This window comes from Homalodisca vitripennis, chromosome 8, assembly GCF_021130785.1.
Source record: "Homalodisca vitripennis isolate AUS2020 chromosome 8, UT_GWSS_2.1, whole genome shotgun sequence".
Lineage (NCBI taxonomy): Eukaryota > Metazoa > Arthropoda > Insecta > Hemiptera > Cicadellidae > Homalodisca > Homalodisca vitripennis.
Window position 1 is genome coordinate 33,570,462 of NC_060214.1, and position 25,579 is coordinate 33,596,040.

Genomic DNA, 25,579 nt, shown 5'->3' on the forward strand with positions numbered 1-25,579 from the left:
GAGGTCGATTATTTCCTCAGACATTTTTCCTATCTCGATACAATTAAAACCGACCGTAAGACACATCGATAACTGTTATACCATTATCACAGGACTATATAAATAGACAGACAGTCACCACTTTATGGGCCTGTATATGAGTAGGTGACAATGTAACACTTATTTACATGCCAATGGTGGGTTTCCCAGTGAGTAAATTTAAGGAAAATATGATTCATACATTAAGCAATGTTATATATTTTAACAACCAAAAATATTCACGAATAATTTCTTATTTAAGTGAAATTTATCTATCAATTTTAAGAAATACCAGTTTGTGTGCTTATACAAAGTAAATTGGCTCTTGGCTACTCGAACATTAAGGTTTAGTGCCTAACAATACCAAATTACCTTAAATTCCCAGTCTTGTTCTCTCTTTCATTCAGGTGCTATTTTCCCATATTGTATGTAAGATCTCGTTAGCTGGAAGATCAATGATTGAGTTGAACAATATTCTATGGGTCTTAAATACTTTTCTCCCTCGAGCATTCTTTCAATCCCACTGTTCACTTAATCACTGTTTTGAAATCAGTAGTCTTTCTGAAAGTATTTAATTTCTCAGATAAACTGGGATTGCCTCTCTAACAAACTCAAATGAAATAATCACAGTAATTGAGACTTAAAAGAAGAATAGAATTTTGAATTAATAGCTTTATTATTCCATACTAACTTCACACGTCCAACTAATCAAGCAATCGTTGTTAGGGCCAAAGATCTACGCATTATATACGCAGCCTGAAAAAACAACAGTTCTGATTCTTCTAAACTCACTGCACTTTACATCATTCCGTCTTAAAAGTGAGCAGTCGTCCTATTGTCCCATTCAATCTGGCCCTGTATATGAGTCTTCTCTTCTTATTTTAAATTTGGCTTTGTTATATTAACGATGTACAAGTGTAAATTTGAAGCACTACAGGCCCATCCTCCCAATTTTGGGTAAATTGTAAGCTTGTTATTCGATAACATGAACTCTAATCCTCTAGAATTGTATCCGAAAAGTACAGTAGAAAAAAAACATGTCTTTAGAGTTAAGAAATCAACCATTTGTAACTAGGCACTCCTTTAAGATTTAAATACTGCCTACCTGAAGGAGAATCAAGTGGATTGTATATTTATAGCCTACTCGGAAGTCTTTGAATGAGTCAATTACAATCTGTTGCAACCCATGCCAGGCTGAACGTCGTCATATGTCCATATCGATCGTTATAACAATTCTGATCAACCTCATAACGCCAAATATTCACCATCTACCTTGGAATGCAGATCGCGTTATTTGGAGTTCCTCAGGGACCTCATTTAGGCCCAGTTTTATTCACAATACTTCTTTATTTTGTACTTAGGTTCCTACTCTTCACTGATATTACATTGTTTTATGAGATATCTTGTATAATCAATCACTAATCGTCCCTAAATCAATTCTACTTAAATAATATAATAACGAGGAAATTTTTAAACTCGTTCGATCACTACCCGACTTTGGAATGAGGAGAACGAGATGAAACCGAACGTAGTAATGTTCGCCTTAGGGCCAATTCTTTTAAGTTTGAGTACGACACTGTTTTGAACACGTAAACAACAACAAGGTGTTTCTATTGGAATTATAACGTTTTCCTTCATAAATCGACACTTGTGTTCGAAAAACATATAAAAATTCGAATTTTTGTTCCCTCCACAGGAAGCTTCTTTTCTTCGTATTTTATTTCTAAAGCAAACCACATTTATAATTAAACTGTCGCAAAATCTGGCTACTTTGTCTAACTGAAACCATTTATATAATAGTTATATTTGTAAATTTCTTAGCTTACATTTGGTTATGTGAAAAATTTTTAAAACGGCCACCAACCTGAAACTCCCCCACCTGACGAAGAGGATAGATTCCAATCCTCGAAAAGTTGTGTTATACCTTTTATAACCTGTAACGATGATAAATGTCCGAAATGTCCATCCTGTGCAGTGACAACGCCTGAACTGGACTCCAAGCAGCTTTTGGGTATGTTTGAACCCTTTTCTTTCCCTTCTTTACTTATTTCTTTTCTTTATTTTTGTATGTATTAATACCTCCCCCACCCAACAAAGAGGATAGATTACAATCCTCGTAACAGTTTCAAGTACGTTGTATATTTATGAAATTGTCAAGGAAGAAAAACTAAACATGTAATAAAAGAAAATTAAATTTTGAATCTTGTGGTGTGCACTCAACTAAGGACCAAGTATATAATGAATACACACAGTTTATATCATATATTTTGTGATAGTTCACTTTGATAAGGTACTCCTGCATAGGCATTTTAAATTCTATACCATCTATCTTGCTACTTTTGTAAATTATCGTGAATTGATGTAAATGCAGATTTCCTAAACGATAATTTAAGACTGAATAGGTCTGGTGTTGGTGAATAAGATATTTTACCAATAGAAGATCGATATACGTATAGTCAAAGCGGTCAGTTACATAAGCGACTGGAGAGTTTCGCATGGATGATGACTGCTTCCCACTAGCGATTCACGGAACTGGCGGGAGCGGCGCGGCGCAGCGGCGAGGCGGGCCACCGGGGTATCTGTGTCACGGACATGACGGGTAGGGCTCGGTATCTGCACAAACATTTCGTGATCTCTGCTCGGCCATTTTACCGTTCATGACGAGTCAACATTCAAAATATTCTGCATTCATGAGATTATCCATATTGCTTGATATTTTGTACGATGAGTTTGTAGATAGCGTTAACATGATTTTCTTAGACTTATACTCCATTTTTATATTAAAGTTCTCTCATTCTGATGAAATAACTTTACAATTTTAATTCAACGTTTATTTAAATTAAATAAGGCTATTGTCATTTATACAAATTTAATGTAAATAAAATAAAAAGAATAAAAGAATAGAATAAAAATAAAAGTATTTGGTTTTCCGATCATATGTTAGCTTAGTTATTTAAAACGCATATGTGATAGATACGGCCAAATACAAAATAATTGAATCGTAAAAAGTAAGGGCTCTGTGGTGTAATGGTAGCACATATTCACCCGGTAAGTGAGAGATCCAGGTTCGAGTCCCGGCGGAGCAAGTACTTTTTGTGATTCAATGCTATGCAATATTGTGTTGCAATATTAGATTATTACTAGAAGTTGAAGTATTATATATATATAATATAATATATATATATATATATATATATATATATATATATATATATATATTATATGCAGTAGCAACGTTTCAAGTTGCATCAGATTTTTGCATTTGTTGAAATGGCACTACAAAAGCTATCTTACATAATCAAAGCTTTTAGGGATAGAGGGAGTTCCTGAACATCGCAGTTCGGCGACCAATTAGATTATTCATCGGCGCTGCTCCCACTGGCAGAATCTAGGCCGTACATCTCGAGGAAGCCTTGGCTGGAAGGCCGGACGCCCACCTCCCTTATTGTCCCAACTGCTGCACCGCCCCCGTCCAGCCGTCAGCGCCTCCGCCCCTTACATAACGTGTCGGGTTAGGATAGGACCACGTGAGTCCTACCTCCGTCTCGTGCCACAATAACAAGGATCAAGGATCTGATGGGAGATTGATAGCAGATTGGTACAGATAAAATCTTAAAGCTTCTTTCGGAGCTTCATACCATCATTATTGAAAGTGAGCAGTAATGTTAGTATTTTATTCAATTTCTGGAATCAACTAGGAAGTAATAACTATTGTATTCAAGTGAATACATTTGGCTCTCCCGCCTTTATTTGGCCCTAATTACGAATTTAGAAACAATCCCAGTTTGAAATAGCTATAGAGTTTCGTTGAATCAGAAAGATTTTGTTTGATTCTTTTTGTCCTTAGGGAATTTATTTTATTCAGATAAGCCGCTGGGAATTCTAATCAAGGCGAAGAGGTGTTCTTATTGTCCCTTCAGGTGCACAATTTGAGTGCACTACTACGATTTTTTAGACACGGCCCCAAAGCACGGCGAAGCAACCGAGTATTCTACGCATAACGTAGCGATGTTGAGTTTAGATCCATTTCCTCTTCCGCTCAGTTAGGAGTCCGAAATCTGATACTGTTCCAGACATGACTTCTGGAATGCCACAGTCTGAAAATATCCAAAATATCTGTGACAAAGTCGTTCAAAACGAACCTCTCGTATAATTTCAACATTAAGAGACACCTAGCCTATAAAAGAGCTGAGTTTGGTTACCTAGCAGCTACCCAGTGTAATCTAGATGACGAGTTGTTCTCATTGTCTCATCATGTACACAATTGTGCCCACTGCGATGTTTTAGACACTATCCCAAAGCACAGCGGAACATCAGAGTGTTCAACATCCAAGCTATCCTAGTTCAACTTCTAGTAATAATCTAATATTGTAACACGATTGCATAACAATGCAATCTATTTGGTATAGCAAGCATTTTCCATTAAAATTAATCCAATTTATGAAAGCCTGTGGTAGAACTGTGGAGATCTGATTAGAAAAGGATAAAGAAAACGCGCGTAGAGAAATGAACAAACAGTGACAGCGGTTGGATCGTTTCGTCACGGACACTGGATTGTTATTAAACAGTGAATTAGTACCGGTACGTAATATACGATACGTTTCAACATTTAATACATAACATTACTTAAATATCCCAATCTAATGTCAGACATTAACCAATAATGGTATTACACACAACCATTTTAGTCGGTAGAAAACACCCAAGACATAACAGGATGTTTATACAACGCTAAACGGTCAATATATAAAAACTGTAAAAACCTTTTACAGCTTTTTATATACCAAGCTTTAAATTTCAGTGGTAGTTGTTAACCCTAACTTAAGAAACATCTATGATACTTTAAATCCAAATAGATTTTATATAGTTTTTCTTGGTAATTGATTTTCTTAGACCTACGTCTGAACATTACAACTTCAACTCCCATTACAATTAAAAAAAGGTTGAGAGCCATTGTAATGTTTTGTACAAAGTAGAGATACACCGGGCTAAGTGACATTTTTCGGCCGTCGAACTCAACCTTACCATGAACTTTTATGAAAATTGTGAAGTCTTTAGTTCAATTTGTTCTCGATATATTCTCTTGATAGATTGGCTTCTCGAGTACTCTGCCAAATTCCTTTCAACATATTTTCAAAGGCTTCTCAAGTACTTTTCCAAATTCCTTTCAACACATTTTCAAAGGCTTCTCAAGTACTTTGCCAAATTCCTTTCAACATATTTTTCAAAGGCTTCTCAAGTAATCTGCCAAATTCCTTTCAACAACACATTTTCAAAGGATTCTCAAGTACTTTGCCAAATTCCTTTCAACACATTTTCAAACTTGTTCTTACCTGTAGCCTATACATATGAAGTTTCGTGTAACACTTCAAGTATATTGCTAAACTTGTTCTTAAGATATCCTCCAGGCAATTAAACTCAGTTGACGATCGGCCATAACCCATGTACCATCATCGATCTCGATTTACCCTGTATAGAAGTGAATCTACATGCAAAATCTCATGTCTTTCTAAGGTATCCTGCAGACAGACAGACAGGCAAGAAATATTCGTCTTCTAAGTGATAGGCTTCGCTAACGCTTAACCCATGATAATAATTTACTGTATTATCTCTCGTGTCACGAATTCGGATAATTTCATTGCTTCCACATTCGCAGCATAATCTTTAAAAAGGAACTTTAGGCGTGTTATCAATTGTGTCATATCTCTCGGAAGGATGTACCTGGTTTCTTTCACCGTTATGTAACTAGTCATTTTGTGTAGTAAACAATGTGTTGATATTCAAGGGATATGCACACTTTCCTTTACGAAGAAGTTATGGCCAATCCAGGCCTCGGGCAACAATTACGATAGCGTTAAACCGGACGTGAGAGATGTCAGTGGATAATCGCTGCTTCCTCAATGATGGAGAGAGCGGCTTGTGGTGTACCGAACGGACGGTCGAAGCTGTTCTACTCGAGTGACAAATTCACTTTATAATCGTTTGAAAATCTTGTTACTTTCATTAAGATCGATTATCGATAAGTCGATTGTTCAGTTCGATCGATTTTTCATGATTTTTATTCATACCTCTTTAGATGCCTTTTCTGAAGAAAAAAAAAAAAAAAAAAAAAAAAAAACAATTCCAAGAGGCATTTTAGTCGTATGCAGTAGGATAAGGATATATGAGGATACATTGCGATCAGTCTACAGAAAAATCGCTAAATTTAGGGTTATGGATATTTCTCTAGTATGCATATGAAAGGTGACAAAATAAAATTTGATTACTTTTGTGATACTTAACATAACATAAAACACATACAGTTTACTACATTTTAATATTTTATTACAAAGCATTATATCTTTAAATCATAAACAATTAAAATATTGCAATTCCCTAAAGTAATACATTGATATACGAGCTATAAACAGTGTTAATCCTTATCCTCAGCTATTTTTCCTTGGATCTGATTCTAAACTGTGTGAAATGTCCAATTTAAATGTCTGTTAATCCTCATGGAGCGATAAAAAATTATTTCCTACTTTTCCTGCTTATTAGGAAGGTTATCTTAAATTTCTGTGACTCCGAAATTTTTAAAAATTGTAAAGAAAACCGATTGGATTAATAAGATTAATAAATAAGTGCTCGTTATTATAGTGTCTAATTGGTTTTTGTGCTTTTATCATAGCGCTAAAGTAGTTTAAGATCTGTGCAACGGTGTTTGCAGACCTTTTCATTTCAAGAGACAATAGATTTCATTTGTTGTTTCTTAATTCTTAATATCGTAATTGTATTGCACTGTTCTGTATTGTTGGTGGTAAGGATATCACATTCATTCTGCACTTGTCTCGTAAAGTTGACGAGATCCTTACAAAGAATGTAATACAACTACTGTGGGAAAGTAAAGACAAAGGTGAGCATTTCTGTTGAGCAATTCAACGGTGCGCAGAACACTAAATGACCAAACGTGTAGAGAATGTTTATGGGAGTTTTTAAGTCAAAGCGGAACTATTTGTGTCGTGTTTTAGTTGACTTCAGGATCACCTCAGTAAAAAATAAATGGTTTTTATATTTTTAATTCAGAAGGTAACACTGAGCGGTTGGTATGTACCGTTAGCGCAATGAGTTCACCGGGTTTTCCCGGATATATTGGGCGTGGTCTCTCTCTGTCTCTCTTTCTCTCCTTCTGACCGTCGATATGTCAAGCCTTCAGATGAACTGCAACCTTGAAACCAAAATCACTAGTGACAAAAAATGTCTAAATGTCACGGGACATACAGAAGGTATTGCGTGTTTTACTAACCTTATAACATACTTGTTCTTTTCTACAAAATGTGTTTTAGAAGAACATTGGTCAAGACCTTGAGGCCGCAAAACAATTTAAAATATGTTGCAAAGAACAAACATTTAAGAGATGTTTTTTTTTATAATAAATCATAAAGAAAAATTAATTAAGGTGCATAAAACCACTAGCATTTTATTAGTCTGCAAATTGAAATAGAAAAAGTATTTGTGTAAGGAAATAATTACGATTTAAAGTGAATCTGAAAAATACCACTTCAGCAATTTTCCACAAGAACGTTTTAGTACATGGTTGTCTATTACGAGTTTTTTCACTTATTACAATCCTAAAACCTTTTTGCAAGGCTGATTTACTAGTTTTTACAAACTATTTAAAAAATAAAGTTTCAAACCAAATTGTTATCTCTTTAGCGTTAAGTTGCATAATAACCCACTGATGTCCGTGATATTATTTGACATACTAAGAAGAATATAAAATGTATATTCTTAAAGGTAAGAAGTAATTGAATATCCTGTTCACGAAGTATTTACCGAGAACGCGGATGTGACCGATCCCAGGAGGCAAACTGCTAGGATATCCTAGGATATCAACTAATGGGGGAGTCCTTAATGTTTTTTGAAGTTTGATTTGCTAAATAGTAAACATTCTTTATGAACATCTGTTTTTATAGATTCTTAATTTCATATTTTATATACTAGTCCTGTTTTCAGATGGCGAGAAAACGTCCTTAAAAGATGATTTTTGACAGATTCCAAAAAGATTGGCCCTGAACGTCATATAAATCAATGCGTTGATTCCTTTTATTAAAAAAGACCTTCATTCACAAGTCCTGAAATAAATGAAGTAAATAATAAAAAATTCCGCATCATTAAAAAATGGTAGACATTTAATACCAATCTGATGACGTATTAAAATCAGACCACACATAGCAGAAGGTAAGGTATGAATTTGTTACATTTTGCACTCGTACATGAAATGTATCTAAAGGAATGAGCATATATTTTATTTATAAACATTAAGTTTCTTAAATAAAGCTTTAATTTATAATGGTGCTCTCTTAAATTACGAAGTAACATTTTTTTAAGTTTTTGGTGTCATTGATTCTTGGCAATGAATCAACGGCACTTGTTATAAACAGTGGAACTTAAAATGGACAAGCTTTCCCACCCTCTATAATTCGTATTTAAACTTATATGTATCGGCAATTTGATTTTTAATGGTCATTAATTTATTTATTTAAAGACCTCTACTGAAAACGGATGATGTGAAAAGGTAACAAGATTAAGGATATTTTCCATGGTTAGGAGTTTTCAAAATCTGACGCACAAAGTTTCTAGATCTGATGTCTGACCTCTTCTTCTGGTTTTAAAATATTAAAATAAAATTTAAGTATGAAGGGATGTAAAGAGTATGTATACATAGTGGTGAATACACCGAAACTAAATTTAACAGCAAAGAAGTGAAAATTATAAACAAAGACCCAGTGTCATAGTTAGAAAGGCACTAAGGATAATCCACAGATGAGCTGCAAGGCGTGATATACGCACTACAACGGGTGTTTCATTTTCATTTTTCTTATTCAATGTCGAGAAGATTAACTCAATATTCGAGTTTAGACTGTCGCAAATTAATATTGAGACCTGCTGTCTATGTATGAGGTTAACCATTAAATATCAGTTCTCAAACTAATTATCAACATTTTTTGACCAAGATTACTGTATATAAAGTTTATATAAACACATGTATGTAAAGACATGAGTATTATATGGCTTTGACCTATTCTTGTCTAGGTTGCTTTGGAAGGAAAATGATTTTCAATATTATGGATATTACTCTCTTGAAATTATATTACCTTTAAAAAGGAGAAAACACAAGTCAATAATAAAGCAACTTTTTAAATGAATTTAATAATCAATAATATAATAATGTGAACAGTTTTTGTCCCTAAGTTTTGTTGGGCCGTTTTCAGACAAGTGTTAAGGCTGTTTCACCTTTTCAAAAAGTTACCTTTATCTCTCAACTATTAACACAAAAGAACGAAAAAATGCAACGTCTTTTACAGTATTTATGATTTGGGCATATAGTTAAAGGATATACCCCTGTTGAAATACAATAGCTACAATATTCTACTCTAATTTGATCAGCAATTCACGAAACTTCACAATATTGGCAGGTTCCTCGCTGTACATATATTATGTGCTGAGTTACTTCCTATCGCAAACTTAAGTTATAAAATACTATCAAGTTTACAGACGTATGCTGTGAAAACTCCTCATTTTATAAACATAGATAAGATTAATGTATTACCATGTTGCCCGATATGCATTTGAGATGTTTGTTTTCTGGGGGAAATTTACTCAATCAAACCTTTATTTTCTGTAATTTACTTTCTGAAACCAAACATTCTCTATTCAGAAAGTTACACCAAAATGTACAAAATGCTTTACCTGTTCAACTGTTATGGATAGATTACATCGCCAATTAAGTGTAATGAGTTAAAAGATGCGAATTCTTATTTCCAAATGTTATCTTGCTGTAACACTCCATTAGAAATGAGTAAAACAAGATATAATTAAAAGAAAAATTAAGTAGATTAAGGAACTTTCTGATTCATGTATTTATTTTTTTATTACAAGAATTCATTAACTATCAATTCTTATACAATCCATATGAATGTCTTCCGGAAAAGGGCAAGATGGCCTTAACTACTTTCAAGATTAAATTTAAAGTTTAGCTCCATTTTATCTTCCAATCATTGTAGCGTCTAAAAACTAACAGTTTCTCAGATATAAATCCTGGAACCTGAAGTCTAAATCCATCTGAAGAGATTTAAAAAGTTGGCGATGAATAAAAAACTGTAACGTTTTGACATCAGAGACACCAGACCACCAGACGAAGACACAATAGCTCTGTCTGGTACTCTAGATGAAGACCTGTTCTCATTGTCTCATCAGGTGCACAAAGTACGGAGGAGCAACCGAGTATTCTACACATAAAGAGCCCCGTTTAACTTTCCGCTTAATACATCGTCTGAGGTACCTTGAAATGCTCGAACTACTTGCTTTATTTTACAATTACTAATTGAATTTAATAACATGGAGTCTATATAGATCACACATCGTTAAATACCGTCACGGGAGTACGTAACATTAAATATAATGGATAATAAATTTAAATTGGCATTTTCAAGGCAGCCATAATTTCACTTACAATAGCAATACCTCTATTTCTTTTCGTCGGAACATTCTTTCAGTTTTTTGTTAAGTTATAATTTTACAGACATAATAATGCTTAAGTTTTTTTCTGAGACCTTCAACATCTCAGGACGTAAAAGGACTATTAAAATCGATCCGCTGTATCCCGCCTCCTCATCCCCCGCGGGATATTTGCGGGCCATAAACCCTTCAGGAGTGGGTCGATACTTGGGATAAATCCTGTCCGAGATCGCGGGTTGAAGGTCAAGGTCAACTCTTTCTATTTAATCCAATACGTATAGGGTGTCAGCAGTTACCGGCATGACTCAGAGTGACATTCAATCCATACGGAATAAATACTCTGATAGTAAATTATTTTAAGTACCTTGATAACTGCGGACATCGGTTTAAGTTGGACTGACTCAGATAACATATACAAGTCTATTGCCAGTACGATTCTTGAGCAATACAATATTAAACAGATTGTAGGAGTACAGTCTGTTTAAACTTGCTTTCTTATCACTTCTCCCTTTGTTTGGTCATCTCTAATCTTCGATACAGAAACTTTAGTAAGTTGGACTGACTCACGTGACATATACAAGTCTATTGCCAGTTAAATTCTTGAGCAATGGAACGTGTTGCAACATTAAACAGATTGTACGAGTACAGTCAGTTAAAACTTGCTTTCCTATCTCTTCTCGCATTAGTTAGTCATCTCTACACTGCGATGCAGAAACAACTTTAGTAGGTTCAACTGACTCACGTGACATTTACAAGTCTATTGCCAGTACGATTCTTGAGCAATGGGACGTGTTGCAATATTAAACACATTGAACGAGTATAGTATGTTAAAACTTGCTTAACTATCTCTTTTCGCTTTAGTTAGTCATCTCTACACTGCGATGCAGAAACAACTTTAGTAAGTTGAACTGACCCACGTGACAAATATAAGTCTATAGCCAGTTTGCAATATTAAACTGATTGTACGAGTACAGTCAGTTAAAACTTGCTTTCCTATCTCTTCTCGCATTAGTTAGTCATCTCTACACTGCGATGCAGAAACAACTTTAGTAGGTTCAATTGACTCACGTGACATTTACAAGTCTATTGCCAGTACGATTCTTGAGCAATGGGACGTGTTGCAATATTAAACACATTGAACGAGTATAGTATGTTAAAACTTGCTTAACTATCTCTTTTCGCTTTAGTTAGTCATCTCTACACTGCGATGCAGAAACAACTTTAGTAAGTTGAACTGACCCACGTGACAAATATAAGTCTATAGCCAGTTTGCAATATTAAACTGATTGTACGAGTATAGTCAGTTAAAACTTGCTTTCCTATCTCTTCTCACTTTAATTAGTCATTTCTAATCTTCGATACAGAAACTTTACTAAGTTGGACTGACTTGAGTGTCATATACAAGTCTATTGCCAGTATGATTGTTGAGCAATGGGACGTGTTGCAACATTAAACATATTGTACGAGTACAGTCTGTTTAAACTTGCTTTCCTATCTCTTCTCGCTTTAATTAGTCATTTCTAATCTTCGATACAAAAACTTTAGTAAGTTGGAGAGACTCGAGTGACATACACAAGTCTATTGCCAATACGTTTCTTGAGCAATGGAACGTGTTGCAATACTAATTGGAATGATTAACGATGTATTAGGCGCTATAAAGCAATTATGTTCAATGTTTGAAGTTGGCATACATATGTTATACAACGTTCACTGAATTGTAGTCACAAACATTATACATGTCTACATAGAGCTGCTTTCTCCAACACATTAAACTACCAACCCAAGTTAACAAATTCGTTATAACCAAAGAGTGTACCCCCAAACATTTTGAATTTGGTTAAAACTGAGGTTAATGTTAGTCACTTAGTGCAACATTCTATGCCACAGAAATGATGAAACACACTCTTCACAGTGCTATCTGAGATGTACAACCTACTGGTGGAATATAATGGATTCATGCAAGACAGAAGTGGGAAAAATGACCGGAAAAAGTATTGTTTCATATGTTTAACCATTTTAATGCACTTACAATTCAACCTGCACTAAAATTATCGTGGCTGACGTCCAATATATTTTCTAGTAGAAATTCCTCTTTCACATGCAAGAAAAACCAGATTGTGTGCTTATACAATGCAAACTGGCTCTTGGCGTCTAGACTAACAGGTCTGTTCGTTTGTCCTACTCTGTTGTAACGAAACTCGGATTACTACATATTCCATCTAATCTGGGCTAAACTGTTCTCCTAAAACATTACACTGCAATACTCTTTCTAGCCAAACGAACATCCTTGAAATGTAACAAAACGAATAATACTCGTTTCTCCATCAGAATAATCCTTTAAGTTTATTTTTCATGATTTAAAAATCATTCACAGAACTAAACGGAAATACAAATTTGTTTTTGAAATTGAGCGAGTTCCAGAAATCCCATTAAATGTCACATTATTAGTTTTATTGTAATAAAAGGAAATATTGGAATACCTAATTAAATTTTGTTATCACCCACTCTTTTATTTCTTTCATTATTTATGTATGCTCAACTTTATTTTCTTGGTATTATGGGTAAACGTTAGTTAAATACCCTCAAATTTTGTAAGCACAAGAAAGCACTCGTTAGTATGAACCATTGATTCAACTTGCATGGTTTAATTTTGTTGGTAGAAGCGGCCCTTAAAATGCGGTACAATCGAGTTACGTTATTTTGTTTTAGTTCAATTGTCACAGCCCTTTAATATATCCTCCATAAAGACATATAGAAAAATATGTGTTTCTTACTCCACGAAGAATTCTAGGCATTTAATTTAGTAACTTCGGCCATATTGGAATGAGGCCCGAGGACAAACAGGAATTGCACTTCATTAATATGCAAAAGTAGGGCTAGTATAACAACTGAATTAAACTAACAATACTCTCACAGTATGAAATTTAATACTCGTGTACATCGATACAGTACACTTAACATAATAAAAATAGTTTATAAGAACTTAAAATGCAATAAACCGATATAAACATTCATAACAATAAAATATTTGAAAAAAATGATAAAGAAAATGTAATTGTGCAACTAATTTCAAATTAAGTGGTCTAGAAACCCTGAGCTTTAAATTATTTAAAACTATTTTAGTCAAGTAAGTAAGTAATGAAGTAATTTAGAACGATGTAGAAAGGTTATTTTAAAGATAGCATGAATTTATTGATTTACAAGTATGTCTTGTGTTGTCAGAGTAATGTAAAACATTTTAATTAATACTTGTGTTTTGAAAATATTTATGAGGGAATACAACAACACTTTAATTTAAAAAGTGTCATTTGATCGGGAAGACTCCATAAAACTTTCTCGTTTGATATAATCCAACCATTCACAGAGCCATCATTTAGAGACAGAATTACGTATTATTAGTAATTGTCATTGCAAAGACCTAAAATATTACGTAGTAGCAAATTCTCGATCAAAATCCAAAATGAAATTGTTCTAGAGGCATAGGAAGTTAGACTCCTCAGAGCATTTCAGAATTAAGCTACTTCAAAAGATAATTTATTAGGGGGAGGGAAGCGTGTATATACCACTAAAAGAAGATAACCCACTTCCCCAACTTCTGATTAGTTCTCTTCATTTGCGCATGATCAGTTAGTTACTTTACTCAGCTGAATCCATTAGAATTACGTTCAATTTGATTATATTAAAATCCAGGTATTATTAAAACTCCGATCAAGATTAGTAATTATTTAAATTGTCTTCACTCAGTACAGGAGTATTTTTATAAATCCTTAAATTATGATGGAGCCGTTTAAAGTTTTGACACTTTTATATTTAACGGTAACAGTTGGATTTTAACCATGTATACCATAAATGAATCGGTCCATGCAAAAAGGGCTTCAGTCATGATTTTGCCCAAAATGAGTTAGTGATGAAAATGGTTTGTTCAGGATGTGTGTTTCATCTATACATGTAAAAAAGGAATTAAGTCAAATGCTCAGAATACATTAGAACATAGTAGAAAAATCTACAGTTCCCTGCAAAAAAGGACTTGAGTCAGTGACTGAAGCCCTTTTTGCAAGGAATCCAATGAGAGTTTTTTTTATAAACTTATAAAAGAGACGTTAAATCTTTAATCAAGTGTAAAAATTATCTTCGGTGGAACAGTGATTCTAATTTAATATCAGGTGCTTGTCTCTACTTTAAATACTTCCACTAAAAAATTTAAAGAACTTGGCGCATATGTCGAAGCGTAGCGTACACTAAGTTGCCTATAAGGGAAGCACCAATGTTTAAATCAGGCAAAAAGTGATTCTATGTCCAAGCAATGTGATTCTGTAACCTAGTCTTCAGGAATATTATTGACGTATTTTTTCTTTCCATTTGAAGCATTTTCTCTCCATGATGGAGCCCTTCAAATTCCAACTTTCAGCTCGTAATCATGATTGAAAAATTAAAACAAATATTGGACATTTCAAATTAAACTGTAGCTCGAGTCTTGATCTTGAAGGCTATTTGTATCAAAGTTGGTCAAAAATCAGACACCATAACAAGTATGTTATAGCAGGGTTACACAGATAACCCAAAGGTCTGTGCTTATATCTGTCAAATTATGTTTTTCAATGTGTTCTCTCAGGTCTTTCGATACTACTTTGAATTTGTTTATTGAATATTCTTGATTATAACATACAAAAATACTGAAGTAATTAAGTGAAAACACTTTTAATTGAGTTGAGTAGATAATAAATCTGGCTCCAAAATCTGAAAAATAAAAACTGACCTTTTTTAAATTACTGTTTCCAAAATAAATTAACGTTTTCAAATAAACTCATGCAATTGACACCCCCAAGTAAGTAAATAAAAGTGATAAAATTGTTAGTCTCTACTGAATTTGTGAATTGGCCCTTTTAATGTTTTGTTCTCAACTTTGCAAGCTATAAGCACAGAGAATTCTCAAATGGTTAAGTGGTACTCATAGCACATGAATCTAACAAAGTTATTTAAATTTTGAATAAAATCAAAAATTTTTTTTAATAAGGTAATAATGTACAAACTATTTGGAATCTATATCATAGTTTATAATATATTCCTCTTGGGACATACTACAACCGCAAATTACATAATAAGACTTACATTAGACAAAATTCTACGCCACAAAAATCATCTGAGCAAGCAAAGGATTTTTGTTTCTCACTTGCTGAAATACTATTTATAGTGAGTATACGATTATTTTGGGCTGTGTTCAACTCTACTTTTATACAGTTTTATATATATGGTCTGTAGAAGAAGAAACAGGAAGTTGAGTCCAAAAATTAGTTTAGTCATACATGCAATTAAAAATAAAACTAGGATGAAATCAGGGATATCATATTGAAATGTAATAATTATAATAATTCATTATTAAAATTTTATTGACAATGCAATAACTATACACTTTGTTTCCATGGTAATACAGTACAAAAAATCATTCTAAATTCAAAATTCAAAGAAGCAACATTTTCAGGTCCATAAATAGTAATATTGGAGAATCCAGCTGTGCAATGAGTTTTAAACTAGAAACAATTTAATAGTTGAGACAAGCAAAGTTGAAGCCATCCACCATAGTAAATTCTATTTTTCAATCAACTTAATTTACAAGATCGACATACATACACACAATATACATGAAGTATACATAGTTCAAGAAACAGCACGCAACGGGAGTAAACTCCAATAGCAAGACTGTATCAAACGAAGACACATTTTGAGATGCCAGGATGAAATTCCTCATTCAAGGTTAGTTAACACAGAAATATAACTTTATTCTTCTAGTAATAAAGTCATAGAATTATATTTTTCATACTATTCAATAGGCAGACCAATTTCTGCTGTTCCAGGAACAAAATTAGTGAACCACATTTCCTGTGCTAGTTCCTCAAATGCTAGAAGCAGATAAATTTCTGTTGTTCCAAGACGGAAATCTTGGAATGAAATTGCTAGTACAAGTTTAGTGCACACCACAACAAGACATATTTGCTGTACCAGGAACTAAATCGATGAACCAAATTTCCTGTGCTAGTTCCATAAACACCAGAAGCATATAAATTCCTGTTGTTCCAAGAGGGAAATCTTGGAATGAAATTGCTAGTACAAGTTTAGTGCACACCACAACAAGACATATTTGCTGTACCAGGAACTAAATCTATGAACCAAATTTCCTGTGCTAGTTCCATAAACACCAGAAGCATATAAATTCCTGTTGTTCCAAGAGGGAAATCTTGGAATGAAATTGCTAGTACAAGTTTAGTGCACACCACAACAAGACATATTTGCTGTACCAGGAACTAAATCGATGAACCAAATTTTCTGTGCTAGTTCCATAAACACCAGAAGCATATAAATTCCTGTTGTTCCAAGAGGGAAATCTTGGAATGAAATTGCTAGTACAAGTTTAGTGCACACCACAACAAGACATATTTGCTGTACCAGGAACTAAATCGATGAACCAAATTTTCTGTGCTAGTTCCATAAACATCAGAAGCAAACAAATTTCTGTTGTTCCAAGAGGGAAATCTTGGAATGAAATTGCTAGTACAAGTTTAGTGCACACCACAACAAGACATATTTGCTGTACCAGGAACTAAATCGATGAACCAAATTTTCTGTGCTAGTTCCATAAACATCAGAAGCAAACAAATTTCTGTTGTTCCAAGAGGGAAATCTTGGAATGAAATTTGTAGTACAAGTTTAGTGCACACCACAACAAGACTAGTGTTTGCTGTACCAAGAACTACATTGAAGAACCAAATTTCTTGTGCTTGTTCAATTAATGCCAGAAGCAAATTTCTGCTGTTTCAAGAGCAAAATCTTGGATTGAAATTCCTCATACAAGTTTAGTACACACCAGTACACACAACAAGACAAGCATTTGCATAACCAGGAATGAAATCAAGGATTAAAATTTCCTGTGCTATTTCAATATACACCAGTAAGAGATAAATTCTTGCTATTCCAGAATTAAAATCCTCCTTGCAAATTTACTAAACTTCAAAACAGACACATTTTCAAGACTCGCATCAGTTCCAGCATAAAATCTTGAAAATATATTCTGCATGCAAGATCAAAAACAATGGAAAAAATAATTGTTGTTCCAGACAAGTAAAATTTTAAAATAAAATTTGTTGAAGAGGTTCAATAAACATTAGAAGAAATCTAAATTTGGATTCAAATCTAATGCAGGACTCCACAAGTATTTCAAGTTGAACATAAATAACTAAGAACTATCAATTGAACACTGGAAGAAGATTTGTACAGCTGGATAGTTCAAAATTAATTGTTCATTGCTTAATTGTTTCAGTTTTGTTCATGTATTCTATCAATAAAAATGTTCTAAAATGAATACCCTTTTTTATCAACAATTCAATACGCTTACAGTGATAAATTTTCTTTTCCACAATAATAAATTCAATATAACTGTTCAGTAAATACGTGCCATATATTCTGTATAAAGGGTACTCACATGAACTTATATATATATATATATATATATATATATATATATATATATATATATATAATAGTTAAAAATCAAATCAGTTTATAAAGAAGTGCGACATATAAAACAACTTGCATAACAATAATGAGTTGGCTAACCATAATTTGCATTGATATTCCAAAAAAAGTTTGTTTTCAGAAATACAATTTTTAAAAGAATTATCATTCAATATTACAACTTTAATTTGTGTACTTATATAGACTACTAACATTTGCAATTCGAGATAACCTGCCTTAATGAAACCAAAATCATATTAGGTAGAGTAACTACAAAGAGCCAAAAGTACATAGGAATTTGGTATTTGTGATCTTGTTGTTAGGTTGCGGGGGAGGGCAATGTTAAATTTGGCTGGTCAACTTCTTGAGTTGGTTCTGTGATGAGTAGATGATGCACTTCTACTTCGGTTTGCTTCAAACATTTTTATATTTTACACTTGTGCATGTTTTACGAGTATCATGACTAACTGTGGGAATTCAATTAAACTTTAACTATAAATGGATACTTTAAGATTTTCTTCAGTTTAATATTTGACTACAGGTTTTGATTTAGTATTTGACTACTGGTTTTGATTTAGATAAGTTTAATTTATTAGATTAGAACCTTTAATTTGGTACTTTTTGTATTAGCTGGAGGCCAGTATTTTTGTATTTTGATTATATTTGGAAGAGTTGTTTCTTACTGGGGACCTAAAAAGAACATAATTAGAACAGATTTATTTTACTTACACAGTACCAAATGAACAATATATATATATGAGAAATTGAAAGTTGATTTTGAATAAAACAAAGAATAAACGCCATTTAAAATAATTATAATCTAAAAATTTACGGTATTAGTAAATAAGTAAGTAGTTTTTAGTAACAATTAGTAATTATTATAATGTTAAAAATTTTAATCATAATAATTCATTCAAATAATACAATTCTTCAAAAATAGAACATTTATGTTAGTCACTGTTGGAATACTTAATTAATAATTAATGATTAATTTAAAAAAAATTCAAATAATGCTTGTATTTTGAACTCATATAAAATTGAGTAAAGTAATGATCTGTAAAATTCAAATAAATTCAGCCCACAACTATTTCTGTAATAGAGACATAAGTCTAGTGATACAGACATATTCACTACTTTAAATATAGTTCTTGCACTAGAGTCCATACCAGTTAAATATGTGCAAACCAGTGTATACACAGATAAATCAATGAAATTGGAGAAAAGTTAATAAAATAGTACCGGTATTCAATTTAAAATAAAACAATGAATTAAAGGTACTTAGTACCCAGAGGCCATTATTTTTAGGAAAGTTTTTCTCACCGGGAATCTAAATAAAGTATATTATTAGTAAGGATAACCTGTATTTGACTTAATGTGAAAATTAAATACCATTATGACGATCGGTTTTTGTTTTCTGCCTCGCAAAAAAAAGTGATGTCGGCAGGAAAACACTCTGTCCCTATCCACTGTTTGTTATTAGGCTATATACATAGGTAAATACGAACATATGTTATAAATATAAAAAGTTAACTAGCGTTCATGTGATCTGAACATGTCTTTAGGTACTATCTCGAGCGTTGTTTTCTTTTTTCGACAGAAGTGAATATTTTTTTAATTGAATTTAATTAACTCTTAAATGAAACCAACTATTGATTTAGAATCAAATGAATTCCACTGACGTCGGATAAGTTGGACGATCTGGGAAGTGGTCTGAGGTGGGGAAAGTACCGATCAGAATTAATATGTATCATAATTTTTTATTGTGCAGCATTGACTTCTTACCTATGTGTATTGCTGTATAAATATACCACTAAACACTTTGACTGAAATGTTTGTATCACGTATCAAACAAGGCATGTGTACGCCACATGTTACCAATGTCGCGTAACAGACTTCGCTGAAAACGTTGCATGAAGAATTTCAGGTCTAAGTCATTTTATTCTTGAAATGTCCTACGGACATCTAGACAAGCAAACACTCATACAGTAAAGAAGTTCATATAAAAATTACTCTAAGCCAAATTCTATACAATTGTAGAATTGTATTCATAGACCAAATTGTACAATTACAATTTGGTCTATGTATAAATGTAGTTTCGTGAAAAACTAATCAGCGAATGAAATATATCACATCACATCGACTTTTTTGTTCATTAGGTCTTTTCATAGCAGTGATCAAATAATAAAACTGCTGATAAGTGAGGGGGGGGATATTCCAATCAAGAGTACTCTGAAATCAAATTTTTTTGTCACTGACTTTTAACTTTGACTTTCCACTCTAACGCGTCTTCGCTAACGCTCAACCAATTAAAACGGATATCACCAACCAATTTGTAAGTAATAGCCCTCACGCAGCTACAGCCTAATACATTTTCAATTAACTGTCCTGTAAATTTCTACATAATGCGCGTAATAAAATTTACAACAATGCAATGCAACAAAGAGGAATTGATAGATCGGAGTTAATGACGCGACATATACGACATCGACACCATATCGCCCAGGACAAGCTTTCTCCTTGTATATCGAATGTAGTGAAAGTTCTGCGGCACGCAAATGTGATGTCAGGTACTTGAGTGGGGATCGAATATCTCTTCATTACAATCGGTATTGTGTATAATTCTCTTTTTATTATGAGTTTTACCAACGTCCCAGTCACTCATTATGTGTACTGTTTAAGTACGTTGAAGCCTCCCCCCGAGAGCTGATTGGCTGATACGTTAGAGAAGCTCCATTCACTCGAGGGGCTGGTAAAATTTTCATGTATGTCGTCCTGTTCGCAAGGATATTTCGAATTAGAATTTACCTTTGGAGTTTGAAATTGAAGCTTATATTTAACTGTGTGAGGAACACAGAGTTCCAGGATGGATAAATAACACTCCATGGGATTTGGTCTGAACGTTAGTGAAGACCATCACTCTATTTAGAGGGGCTGGGTTAAAATTTCTTGTAGGTCCGTCTGTTCGCAATATATCTCGAATTAGAAATTTACCTTTAGAGTTGGAAATTGGAGCTATATTTTCTGTGTGTAGGAAACACAGTGTTTCAGGATGATAAATAACACTCACATGGGATTTGGCTGAGCGTTTAGTAAAAGCCCATCATCCTCGAGGGGCTGGCTAAAATTTCCATGTAATGGTCAGTCTGTTCGCAAGATATCTCGAATTAGGATTTACCTTTGGAGGTTGATATTGAGCTTATATTATCTGTGTGAGAACCACAGAGTCTCCAGGATGAATAAATGACACTCCATGGGATTTGGCTGAGCGTTAGTATAAACCCATCACGCGAGGGGACTGGTAAAATTTCACGTAGGTCCGTCTAGTTCGCAATATATCTCCGAATTAGAATTTTACAGAGTTAGAAATTGAGTCTTATATTTACTGTGTGAGGAACACAGAGTTCCAGGATGATAAATAACACTCCATCCTTGGGATTTGGCTGAGCGTTAGTGAAGGCCCATCACTCGAGGGGCTGGTAAAAATTTCATGTTATGTCCAGTCTGTTCGCAATATAATCTCGAATTAGGAATGTACCTTTAGCGTTGAATTGAGCTTACTATTTCTGTGTGAGGAACACAGAGTTCCCAGGATGATAAAATAAAACTCCATGGGATTTGTGCTGAGAGTTAGTACAAACCCAATCACTCGAGGGCTGGTAAAATTTCATGTATGTCCGTCTGTTCGCAAGTTATCTCAAATTAAAATTTACCCTTTAGAGTTAAAATTGAGTCTTATATTTTCTGTGTGAGGAACAACAGAGTTCTCAGGATTGATAAATATAACTCTCATGGGATTTGGCTGAACGTTAGTGAGCCCCATCACTAGAGGGGCTGGTAAAAATTTCATGTATGTCCGATCGGTTCGCAATATATTCGAAATTAGAATTTAACCTTTAGAGTTTGAAATTGAGCTTATATTTCTGTGTGAGGAACACAGAGTTCCAGGATGATAAAATAAACACTACATGGGATTTGGCTGAGCGGTTAGTAAAGCCCATCACTCGAGGGGTCTGGTTAAAAGATTTCATGTATGTCCCGTATGTTCGCAAGATATCTCGAATTAGAATTTACCTTTGGAGTTGAAATTGAGCTTATATTTGCTGTGTGAGGAACACCAGAGTTCCAGGATGATAAATTGACACCTCCAGTGGGATTTGGCTGAGCGTTAGTGAAAAAAAAAAAGCCCCCATCCACTCGAGGGGCTGGTAAAATTTGCATGTATATCCGTCACTGTTCGCAAGATATCCCTCAAATTAAAATTTACCTTTAGATTAAAATTGTAGTTTTTTTCCTTTTTTATTTTTTTTTTTTATTTTTTTTTATTTTTTTAATTTTCTTTTTCTTATTTCTTTATTCTTTTTTTTGTTTTTTGCTTATATTTCTGTGTGAGGAACACAGAGTTTTCCAGGATGATAAATAACACTCTCCCATGGGATTTGGCTGGAGCGTCAGTGAAACATTTTACATTTATCGTAAAGGCCCCGAGAAAACAAGCCAGAATAATAAACTTTATTATTAATTAACTAACTCAGTACACTATAAGAGGTTTTATAAAATTTTTCATATTAAACACATGTAACTGAAATATCCATTTTATTATTGTACCACTGGTATGAATCCTAATTTTAATGAAAAAATTATGATGATCATGTGTGAAGGGACATCTCCAGTAAGACTTGGAATTTTGAATGGAAACTACGTTCCTCCTACAACAGACAAGAATGAGTTTCTATGGCCTTTATCTAAATTACCTCAGTAGGCCTGGCAATAATTCTCTTTTTTGTTTGCCGATGAATGTACAAAGTTAATTTTCCATATAATTGTCTGTCGTTATATCAGTCCAATAAATGAAATAAGCTATAAATCCTTGAAATTTTGCAATGAACCTGAAACGAAACCCTGTTACCGCGGACACGTGGTGTGGATTAAAAGATTTACAAACCTATTGTGTTCGTTGATCCTCCATTATCAAATGGTTGTTTAACGTGTACGTATTTAAAATTGATATTTTTAAATGTGTGGTTTTAAACCAATATATACCAAATGTATTGGTTAAAAACCAAATGTATTGCTTATTTCACTTTAACTGAATATCACAATTTTCGATTTATCTCCACTCATAGGATTATTCATATGAGAGGATTATTATATTTCAGATTATATTTGTTTCGCATAAACTCTTGTTAGAAAGATTTGCTTGCGTAGTTATTTACTCTTTATGTAAATGTTTAATTAAAGAGTTTTCATTTAAAATACTTGGAGACGTTGTACGGTCTATATTTCTTTGGAAATAGATAGATTTTGGAAATTTTGACATTTGATTCTAGCAAGTTATTTTTTTTACTATCATTATTTGATTACAGGAAACCACGATATTCACTGTTTTAGGGTCTTTATTTTTACATCTTAATAATTGACGAACAAGACATTTTATATTGTGCTGCACAAAGAATATAGAATTTACTTTCCAGTTACTCACAGCTTCGTGCTTATGTTACCACATAATAAAACAAGGGAAGTTTACGGTCAACTTTTGTTCAAACCTCATTACAAGAATTCCTCATCTCTGAAACCACTTTCGTGTGGATGTGTAGGATTAATGCAAATAGAAGACAATTAATGAAAATTTGGGAAAACTGAACTCTTACGGCTAACCACCCCGAGAAAACAAAACTAGGACTTTGCAGTTAAAGGTCGCTTTCATTTTTTTGGAGATGTCGGCTCAGGATTGATGCGGAAACATACCTATTATTAAGTAGGGGACGATGGACGGAAGAAAGAAAGAGGAGCTGATAACGCAGCTGCAGGAATATCTTTCAACCGCCAGACTATCAATTGGAGTTATGTCTAGGCTGAGGACAGGATGCTGCAATATGAGGCAAATACTTGGAGAAATTTCTAGTTCGGAAAAGGTGACTCTAGATCGTGGAACAATGTAGGGAAAAAAGGAAAACTGAAAGAAATGCATGAATAACGGCCTCAAACAATAAGACCTAGCCCGGAAGTATTGGGAACACCATTTCCAGCCTGGTATTCCATGAAGAAGAGGAGTGTTTTAGTTGGGACGCTGCCTTAGTTGCCCTCTGGAATATTGCAACCCCTCTTGATTGAAGGGGCTCCTAAATGAACACATGGATTTAAGTGGCGCTGAAGGTAGGACCACCTCCTATTTATGGGTTGTTATGCCGGGCATTTACACGGCCACTGCACTGATATTAGCACTCCCTTTCGTAACGCCAAAATGACGTCAGGAGCTAGGGATATGCCTATGTCCAAGTGGTTACAAATTCAAAGCACACCTTTTTAATATTGGGGTAAACCAGCTGGAAATAACCACCTAAAAAAATGCAGTTTGAGCCAAGAAATCGCTATTTTAAAACAAAAATATTTACGCCTTGATAGACTCTGGTTTTCTGCCTCAAAAAAGAATCTTGCTACTTGAATTACTCCAGTTCAAATAAATTTATGAAGCTTGTCTAGAAAGCAACCTGTACAATTTATTGTAAAGTCATCAGGTGATTATTACGTAAAGGTTATTGGGTAACTATCTATTAAAACTTGTGTTAATGCAAGTATATGATATATAGGATTCAAAGATTCATAAAAGCCCATCGGGCGCATTTTTTATTCAAATGAGTTACCCGAACAGCAATGATGTCAATTGGATTTATTATAGAAAACTGCCAACTTTAGCTACCCTGAACCTGTCTCACTACACTTACGAGGAGTTCGTGAAGTTAGACGGGGACCCTTATCTGGAAAAGGTTTGTAACAATGATTTAAGTATAATAGAATGAAGAACAACTCTTATGTGCATGATCAGTATGTAAAAAGAATAATTCCCATAAACATTTTTGTACGAGTAGTACTTATTAAGATAATGTAAGAAAACCCTTTCATAATGATTGATTATCTGGAATACTTAAGTCACATTTGGAATAGAGATTTATATATATATTTATTTGGAATACTTAAATAACATGTTGTCTAGAACATATTAACAACTTTTACAAGACTCCTAAAGCTTCTAAACGAATGTAAGCGTGATGAGGTTTCTTTCTGTTAATATTTTCTTACAGGGGTGTGAACCAATAACAAGAAAGCTTCCCATAAAGAAAACAATTGCATCTTTATTACATATTTTTGGATTATCTGAATCTCTTAAACTACAGTACAGTTAATTATGTTGTTCAGACTAGAATAATATGATTATTTTTGACGTTTGAAAATTACGTGTGCAAAACAAAATTAGAACCCCGAGTGATAAGTAGAGATGCAACCAATCTGGAACCTCTTTACTGTAATTTTCTCGAGGACTATGAAACATGAGAAGACCTTCATTTTTTTTTTAATGGTATGTTTTAACTTTGCCCATTTCTTCTTGAAGAATAAATAAGACTATTTCAAGAAGAATATTTCATTTGCGCATTTGGATTAACAAATTATTTGATCATTTTACAGTATACTGTGTACTTTTATCAAACACTGTTTTGCTAAAGTAGCACACTACAACGACCCACACAAAATTAGTCCAAAGTGTGCAACTTTTGTTTTTAAA

The 25,579-nt window shown here is 33.6% G+C and overlaps 1 long non-coding RNA gene across 1 annotated transcript; it reads left to right on the forward strand.

Annotated features, from left to right (window-relative positions):
- Positions 1-15,987: 15,987 nt before the first annotated feature.
- Positions 15,988-17,616, forward strand: LOC124367127. The gene is made up of 2 exons (XR_006922866.1): positions 15,988-16,266; positions 16,368-17,616. It is a non-coding gene; the product is annotated as an uncharacterized LOC124367127 (long non-coding RNA).
- Positions 17,617-25,579: the final 7,963 nt, after the last annotated feature.